The sequence below is a fragment of the Lepisma saccharinum genome, chromosome 28, assembly GCF_977018435.1.
Source record: "Lepisma saccharinum chromosome 28, izLepSacc3.1, whole genome shotgun sequence".
Classification (NCBI taxonomy): domain Eukaryota; kingdom Metazoa; phylum Arthropoda; class Insecta; order Zygentoma; family Lepismatidae; genus Lepisma; species Lepisma saccharinum.
In genome coordinates this window covers 11,840,896-11,851,173 of record NC_139256.1, presented here as the reverse complement: position 1 = coordinate 11,851,173, position 10,278 = coordinate 11,840,896, and positions in this window count along the sequence as shown.

Sequence of the window (10,278 nt, the reverse complement as noted above, 5' to 3'; positions counted from 1 at the left end):
AAGATATTATGTGGAAGGGTGGTTTAAGAATTACATTTAGAAGTGCTGCCAATGATAATAATGCTTTGATGAGGTACAGTACATTAAATTCTACTGGGGCAGCTCTGCCTAATACTCTACCTGATGAAGGCAAATGCCTTATTCAGACTATGGAACTAAGAATCCCAGTTGTTGAATATGAAGCCAGTTATGCTCTTAAATATAAAGCAGATATCCTAAAAAATCCACAGGTGCCTTTACAATTTTATACATATCAATGTGTGCAGAAGCCTGCCACTGGTAGCTATTATGAGTTTGATGCTACAAATTCATTCTCCAGTATACAATATGACATGCCAGATTTTGTGGTGGTACTGTTTTAGACTGAAAGACACAATAACCAAGAAAAAAATTCAAGTAAATTTGATAACTGCAACATCAAAAACATATATCTTTAAAATGGCAGAAATGAGGTGTTCCCTAGAGAAAATTATAATTTAAACATGTCCAAGGGTGATTTTCTTAAATTATATGAAGCATTTACAGCATGCAAAAGGGTCACTACTGGCAATACAGACATGTATTACACACCAGATGAATTTAAAACACAGAGACCCATGTTTGTCATCAACACTTCAAAAAGAAAACAAGTTGTGGTTAATGACAGGACAAACATTAAAATTATCTGTGAATTCCACGATACACTCCCTGATGACACCATATGTAGTGTTATTCTTATAGGTGAAAAATCATATGTTTATGATGTAAGAAATGAGAGAGTCACAGAGCAATTCTAGAAGGCCTCTGCATATTACATTGTCTTAGTACTAGATATACAAGTTGAGTCTGGTGCCCAATTAAACTTAAACCGGAAATAAATATGTGTGGGTGTGGGTGGGTGTGGGTGTATGTGGGTGGCTTTTTGGCTTAGTTTTAGGTGTAGCCAAAAAAAAAATATCAAGAGGGGCATATTTTTAACAAGCTTATGGACAACAATCTCACAGATGTAGCTTTTGTAAGTGTAGACAAATCAATCTGAGGGGGTCATACTTTCACAGGAAATTCCCGAGGGCATTTTTACAAAAATCTTGCGTTAGACAGAGTACCACACTTGAGCAATAAGCTCATATGCACATCTTGAGCTAGTTTTAAGTGTAGCCAAATCTGCCTGAGGGGGCCTCATACTTTCTCGCCCCAGTAATAGTACCAAACACACTACTTATATATATATATATATATATATATATATATATATATATATATACACGGTATAGTATAGTATATCCCTTGCTACGAGGATCACTATTTATATTTTGAGCCTTGGCAACACTGATTGAAGTTAGGCGAGATTTGACGTTTGCACGGAATCGTCTGGCATTATTGACCATAACGTACTTTAAATGTTTTGTCAATAGCTTGATTTGTGTTGTTTATGTTGCCTTGGAGATTGCGCGACAACAATAAAATGGAATTAACTCGTGAACATTTTCGTGCGATGATTTTTTACGATTTTCGACGTGGATTATCAAGACAAGAGTGCATCGATCAACTTACTTCCACATTTGGCGATGAAGCCCCATCCTTTGCCACTGTGAAACGCTGGTATAACGAATTTAATCGTGGTCGCCATTCGCTCACCGACGAGATTCGCGAAGGTCGTCCAAAATCAGTTGTTGTTCAAGAAAACATTGATGCTGTGCAAAACCTAATACTGCAAGATCGTCATGTGACATACTGTGAGATTGAGGCAACCATAGGCATTAGTTCCACCAGCATATATAAAATATTACATGATCATTTAGCTGTGAGAAAGGTATGTTCTCGTTGGTTCCCACACAATTTGACAAAAACTCAAAAAGACGCTCGCGTCAATTGGTGCAAACAAATGCTCAATAAATACAATCGTGGTGCTTCAAAAGACGTATATAAGATTGTAACAGGTGACGAATCATGGATATATGCATATGAGCCGGAACGTAAACAGCAGTCGACTGTATGGGTGTTTCAAGATGAACCCAATCCAACAAAAGTTGTTCGCGCTCGAAGCACATCGAAACAAATGGTCGCCTGTTTTTTCGGGAAAACTGGTCATGTGGCAACTGTGCCTTTAGAGGAACGTAGAACGGTCAACTCTGAATGGTACACAACAATTTGTTTGCCAGAGGTCTTCGGTTAAATACGGAAAACAAACAAACGCCGTCGGATCATTCTTCATCAAGACAATGCCAGCTGTCACACATCTCGTCTAACAACCGACTTTATGAACAGTCAAAAAATCGAATTGATGGGTCATCCGCCATACAGTCCTGATTTGGCACCCAATGACTTCTTCTTGTTCCCGAATGTCAAGAATAAATTGCGTGGACAACGATTTTCGTCGGCGGAAGACGCCGTTGATGCGTTCAAAAACCATATTATGGAGGTGTCTCAAGAAGATTGGAAAAACAGCTTTGACAAATCGTTCGAACGAATGCAAAAGTGTATTGACCATAAAGGAGAATACTTCGAAAAACAATAAAGCAGTTTTCAATGCCAAATTCCTGTTTTTTCATTGTTAGGCTCAAAATATAAATAGTGACCCTCGTAGTATAGTATTGTAAATTTTGTTGTAATTTTAACAGTGCAGTGTACATGACGCAAACAGATCTTGATTAATTTGTGTGATTTTGTTTAGCCACATTTATACACAGAAAGGTTAATCGGACTGGAGCTAAAGTTTAAAGTGGGATCCAAACCTCTATGTGCCTTCACCTGGTATCGAACCCAAGACCTATTGATTACAAGGCGACGACTTTACTACCATGGACGTCCTCAGAATTTTTTCCAGGGAGGGGCAACGAAGGTATTTTTTTCCAGTGTTGTTCCCTCAAAAAACATTGCTTAAATTTGAATTTATCATATTCATGCAATAATTAACACATATTATTGTGGCTGAAAAGAAATTATATGTATGAAATATATAATTTTTGCTTGACTTTCATTTTCCAGCCCCCCCCCCCACCTTGCCCCCCTTCCCGACGCCCATGTTTACCACTACGTCATCGGGGAGGGTCTGTAGATTTTGAGACTAGACCGAGAGAGAGGCAATTTTTCACATTGTCTTGTCTAGATAAAACCATCCTGAAGTTCGTCTCGAGCTATGCAGAACTTGAGCCCCGTTGGTACCCACATCAACCACTGCTTGCAAAGCAAAGCTCATCGCATGAAATGTCAAAGTCTGCAACGTGCCACCACTCCTTGCTCCGGCTTGTCAGTTGGGAGCACCAGTTCTCACCCAGGGTTTAAGAAGATCCACCCTTCCTCCAGGAAGGTAACCACCGAATTGCGACACGTGACAATAAATAAAATTCCAAATACTTTATATTTAAAATGTCCAAAATCTTTAATTACGAATCGCGCGCGTACATACTTATTCGCACAAGCCAAAAATATAATGTGTTGGGTCCTGCTCGCTTGTAACAGTTGGGCTGAAAAGTTCGTAGGCTGACTCATAGATGGCGTTACTAGAATTAAATCCATGTGATTTTTACTTAGTACTAACCTTCAAAAGATACGTGTATAAATTTCACAGCTGCCGGATAATTAGTTCGTGAGATATAGCATTGTGAGTGAAGCAGCTTTTGTTATTGTGAAAAAATGGATAACAAAGAATTTCGTGTGTTAATAAAGCATTGCTTTTTGGCGAAAAAAAATACTGTTGAAGCCAAGGCTTGGCTTGATAAACATTATTCGGACTCTGCACCAGGAAAATCAACCGTTGAGAAGTGGTTTGCTAAATTTAAACGAGGCGAAATGAGCATCGAAGACGATGCACGCAGTGGACGCCCCAAAGAGGCTGTTACCGACGAAAACATCGAAAAAGTCCACAAAATAATTTTAAATGATCGTAAAGTGAAGTTGATCGAGATAGCTGAGACTTTAAAAATATCAAAGGAACGTGTTGGACATATTGTGCATGAATATTTGAACATGCGAAAGCTGTGTGCAAAATTGGTGCAGCGCGTGCTCACAATCGATCAAAAGCAACAACGTTTTGATGATTCGGAGCAATGTTTAGCGATATTCAATCGTAATAAAATTGCTTCCCCATCCACCATATTCTCCAGATCTGGCCCCCAGTGACTTTTTCCTGTTTGCAGACCTTAAAAGAATGCTCGCTGGAAAGAAATTTAGCACTGATGAAGAGGTAATCGCCGAAACTGAGGCCTATTTTGAGGCTAAAGAGAAATCGTACTATAAAAATGGCATCGAAAAATTGTATGACCGCTATAATCGTTGTATCGCCCTCGAAGGCAACTATATTGAATAATAAAATCGAATTTTGTCAAAAAAATATTTTTTACTATGTTAGCCTACGAACTTTTCAGCCCAGCTGTTAGGCAGTGATGAGTAACTTATTTATCACGACAGAATCCGCGCACCGCCTTCACCGTTAATAGCAAGACCTCAACTGCTTACCTCAAGCGCGAGGCACAGCATAACAGATTGTTCTAACTTACATACAAACTCGTAACATAAAATAGCACAAGAAAAACTGATAATTTATATAACACATCAATGTTAATTAGCGATAGTAAGCTAAAGTTCAGGTTGGCAACAATTAAAAATGCCAACGTGGAAGTTTTTACATCGCCAAGAACACGAAGCGTGGTTCCCCCACTCCTAACATGAACAGCCAATAGGAATACGATATTTTATTGAAAACGAGGGAGAAATACTTTGCTATAATATTACAATATTAAACTATATAGAAATAACTAAACTGATGTTATCAAATAAATCATATTTGCCCTTGTACATAAAAAAATGATTAAATAAAGATTTAGTTTATAACGAAGACAAATTACTTCAATCTTGTACATTGTTGAACAAAAATCGATATTAAGAAGAGATGTATTTAACTTGTGCTTAAACAATGAAAACGTTGCATATGTTATTTGGGATAATTATTAGCCTATGAATTCTGAATAAATATTGCAAAAATACGCGAATAATATAAGATAAAACGTAAATATATATATGAATTATGAAAACAATTAAGTATAAATAATTTAATGCAAGTTCTTAACTTGAAAGTATACCAATAAAATAAATGCCAATATACAACTGAATCTGCCTAACATGGCGGTCGTTACAAGTCAAACACGATGATTTCCCGAACGCGATCTACGAGATGTCAAAGTTCAGAAATGCTTTTATTTGCACTATAGAATTATGGAGGAAGTAAGCAGGCAATATGTGAAAAAGGTGAGTTTCCACACATCAGATATATCCTTGGTCAATCAAAAGGTTGAGCAATTTCAATGATGTCACAAATCATGCGACAGAATCGCTATTTGTACCGGATGAAGCCATTATTTTGTACGTCAGGAAGTGTGCAAATTACAACATAGACGTATAGATCAAAAGATGCATCCGTTGTTCTACAGGGTGGTCCGTTTGAGGTGTGAGAACTCTTGCATGTAACGGTTTACTTTTCTGACATCTCAAACGGATCACCCTGTATTATATCTGCAGTTATTTTAACTGAGAATATGATCATCTCACTTAGATTTTGAAGATACATGGGCATCTTCAAAAAGGAGAAGGCCGCGATACAATATTGAATATCAAAATAATGCAAACAATTCTTATTACGAGGGCAGTCAATAATTATCCGCACTTTTGCTGTAATTTTCTGTAGGGTGGTCGTACTGCTTTCTGCGCGCGCATGTTAGGAGAGTGTGCGTTTCTCGTTGTTTTATCGCATATTTAACCTTCATCGCTCATTCTCTTTTCTTGTTGCAGGGTAAACATGGTGGCGCCACTCTCCGTTTGCACCATGGAAGAATATAGAACGATACGTTTTTGTGGGTTGAAGATGTACCAGGGGCCCAAATCCACCGGAGAAGGAGAAGCAGGACGTTCACTATTTGACGAGTTGTTTTAAGTCCACTTTATGCACAGATAGGTTAATAGCGACTGAACCTATTGAAGATCAAGTATGCTCTAAACCAACTAGAAATCCAGGCTCTTTGACACGCGCGCGTAGAAAGCAGTACGAGCCTCTAATAGAAAATTACAGCAGAAGTGCGGATAATTATTGACTGATCCTCGTATATACTATTAATAATAAACAGTTTTTTGCTGCCAATTTGTTGTTATTATATCTTTGGGGGAGAGACAACTCATCGAACCACCAGCTGGATATATATACGACACAACAGATTTTCTTTATATTTACTGAAATGCATGAAAACTCATGAACACACATAAGGTAAACGTACTTCTACACGTTGCACCATGCATGCGTCTTAATATGTCTGAATAAGTTAGAGTAAATTTGGTTTTCAGATTGCAAACAGTCTAATTTACAAAAGTCTTGTTGTTTGTCTCTTCTTGACAAGAATCGAGAGGCCTGCTCTCAGTCTTATCTCGATTTGTAAAAAAAAAAAAACTGGCAGTTCTTTGTGTCCTTCGAACAGTACTTAAAGGCAAGTTTATAATTGTAATATACAAAGGGCGTTCAATAAGTTTTGCACAGATGGTTATAATATTTTTATTAGTTGCAATATGATGATGTTACGATATGCTCTCCAGACCAAGAGACCGGAGCTGCAAGGTAAAGTCATCAAACTCCATCATGACAATGCCAAGCCTCACACAGTCATGATGCCACAGCAAAAAACCATGAAAATGAGATGGGAAGTCGTCCCTCAGCCTCCATATAGTCCGGACTTGGCTCCTTCGGATTTCTTCCTGTTTGGTCATCTGAAGACCCACCTGCGGGGAAAGACATTCGACAGTGACAAGGACCTCATTTCTTGTGTGAAACAATGGTGTAAAAGTCAGCCACCTGAATTTTACCAAAGTGCATTCAAGGCATGGAAAGAACGTTGGACGAGATGCGTCAGAGCAGATGGAGGCTACATTGAGTGACATGGTCTTCTAGCCAAAGGATCAAAGTGTGTTCACCTAAAATTTCATCATCATATTGCAACTAATAAAAATATTATAACCATCTGTGCAAAACTTATTGAACGCCCTGTATAATTACAGACTATAGAATTTAAATGTACTTCTAGCTCTCATCTCTGTCTCGTGGAGAGGGAAGAAAATCTTTGTTCTCCAAGGACAGACATCGACCTACAGGCAACCTTCAGAAGATATCTCTCGCTGTGTATTTTATGAAGTTACCTCCGGGTGTAAAAAGCTTTACTTAAACATAGTTAACAGCTACCTGCATGTTGATGAGGCTCTGGAAAGGTTCCAAAGTTAAAAGCCTAAAAGGCGAAGATAAAGTTGGTGACGAGTCCAGAAAGGGAATACGATGGCTGTCTTGCATAGGTCAAGATAAACTTTCTTTTTCAAGGGAAAAAACATCTGTATTGATGATGAATAGGATTGAATACAAACTTTAATGGTCGATGTTCGGAACCAGGGGCGTAGTTAGGATTTAGGAGGGGAATCTTTGATATGGTGCAAGGAAAATTATTGGCAGGAAATAGTACAATGAAAAGATGTGGATCTTGCCTTTTAGGGGCGACTTTGACTTGTCACAAATAGGCGTCCCCAAAAGGTGAGTTTCCTCACCCAATGATAGGGTGAGTTTTCCTTACCCTAGTGTGTGCTTTTCCTCCCTTTGGGGATACAAGGGTGAGTTTTCTTCGCCATATTGTAGGGAGCGCTTTTACCCCCTCTGGGGATACAGGGGTGGGAATACCGGCCCCTTAGATATAGTGTGTTGGAAAATTATTAGCAGGAAAAAGTTCTGGAATGACAACTTGCAACGAATGCATAACCTCACAATTTATCTTCTGCGGCAAACCTATGAAATGACATATGCGCAGGGCCGTAGCCAGGCGAAGGCCAAGTGTGTTCAGCCCCCCCTGGCATTGTCGTAAGCCCCCTCTGAAGTTTGGTAAAACTAATATATAAAATTTGTTTGCAGTGAGGAGTGAAAATGTACACAGCAGATATTATTTTGGTAAAGACTTGACAAAGATTATCATGGAGTTTTGGACTTTTGACCACTGTTAATTTTCACAAAAAAAAAAAAAAATTACCTACGTTTCGGAGGCCGAATCTGCCTCCGTCTTCACGTGGTCGGTCGTGACCTCGACGTGGTCACTTGACAAAGTGGAGCCTGGGCCACTCATAATCTACCTGGCACTTTTTTCGTATATGAGGTCCTTGTGACTGTAGACGCGGTGGAGCCTAGGTCACCTTGAACAATCCTCCTAGGCAACCATTTATGTGACATAACAGACTACACGCTACCCTGAAGACGGAGGCAGATTCGGCCTCCGAAACGTAGGTATTTTTTTTTTTTTTTTTTTGTGAAAATTAACAGTGGTCAAAAGTCCAAAACTCCATGATGAATAAATCACCACTGATAAGCTACAAAGAAGAATTGACAAAGATTACATTCACAGAATACAAAGGACAGATATAACATTTATTCATCTACTTTACGAGTAGCAAGAAGTAACTAGAATATTTTCTCTCGGCTTCAGCTATGAGTGGGAAGCAGTGTGCAAGATATTGAAAAATAATATGTATTTCGAAGATATTTCTTGATTTTCTGTGTCCTATATGTTAACTTAATGAACACACACACATAATTTGCCTTCATATAACACTGTTAAAGTTTTGAAAATAAAGCCCCCTTGATCAATTCTGGTTAACAGCCTGCATATGCGAATTTATCTTGTAGCTTTCATCTGAATAAATAGTTTAGTGAACTCGACACCTTGAGAATAATCTGCGTGTGTTTTGGTGGCAATTCACTTCCATATTTTTTTCGAGTCTGTCTGAATCCTCGCCAGTTGCGTAGCGGCCGCCCCCGCAACCTCCTCAATGCTGGGGGCGAGGTGTATGGGCCCCACAATGTGCTCATTAAATATTATATAATCGCAGAAATTCCACAGATAGTGTCGCTTATAAAAAAATCGATTTACGAAAGGAAACAGAAATTTCGTTTCCAGTAACATCATACGACGGCGTCTGCGATAATAAGCAGTGGCGTATTGTCTCAGCCAGAGGGGCCCGGGTAACTTGTAACGTTGGTCACCTCCGAAATGTAGAATTAACTTACTGGCTCCGCAGATAGCAATCGATAGGAAAATATCCCTAATCTCATACCATTATGTCTGCGCAGTTTGTCGTAAACGTATAGTGTACAATTGTCTACAGTTATGAATCCAGTAGAAAGATTCAGTTGCTCAACCAGTCGATGTTTTATTACTACACAATAAACATCAAACTTGGTAATTCATGACCTTTTACCGCTAATATTAGTTTTACACGTGATATTTAAAATGTAACTTCACACAAAATATTTTCAAGGGGGGTTCCAAGCCTTTTCATATTGAAATAAGAGCTGAAATGAATTTCCCACATTATCTACACATGTTATGTTTTACTTCAAAGGGACCCACAAGCTCAGTAGTAGGTGGAGCCCAAGGGCAATTACCCCTTTTCCCTAAGGGCCATCCCCCTACTCTGCCATGAGTTAAAGGTGGCCATTATTTTGTGTAGTTTTGTAAGTTCATTTTTGTTACATATTGAAATTTTGTGGACTAGATAACTATTGTACGAGTACGTCCGTCCCATTCTGGCATCATTTTTTTTGTCACTAAGGGGCCCCCAATATTTTACTTGCAGGGGGGACCCGCCACTGATCCTCAGAAGTACAGAAAAGCGATATGACCTCCTCCGAAAATCAATGGACCCATGACCCATTTACACCGCTGAAAAAGAAGGAAGAAAAAGAAGATGCTGTTGACAATCTGTTTCGCCAACTTGCACAAACACAGGAAGAAACGCTGCATCGGGGATTCCAGGAATCCGTTCATGGTGAAATATGAACCCACCACGGCGCACAGCATGCGAAACTTCTCCTTCGCACGAGTTATCAAATTCCGTTCAGTTCCGAGAAAGATGTCGCCATCGCTGTGACCTCATGTTAATGTATCTTCCATTCATCACATGTGGTGGTCAGTTTTTCTCGCCAGGGAGTTGTGTAACTGTGCTTAGTTGACTGCAGCTTCGTGATTACGGTCTAAAGTATTGTAAATAACCTCTTGGCAACGTAGCATTAGAAGGAGGCACGAAGAGTGACATTAAAAGTGACTTTGGTACACAAGACCAAAATACAATTTCATATCGGAATATTGTGACGGATGTGTGCACGATTTGGCCTGGAACATTCCTTGTCAGTTACTAGAGATACTTATCCTATTTTTATTTTTATTTATTTTTTAAGAATTCTGACTAGGGCACGGATTGGAATTGCAGCATCTCCGCACAGACAAATGA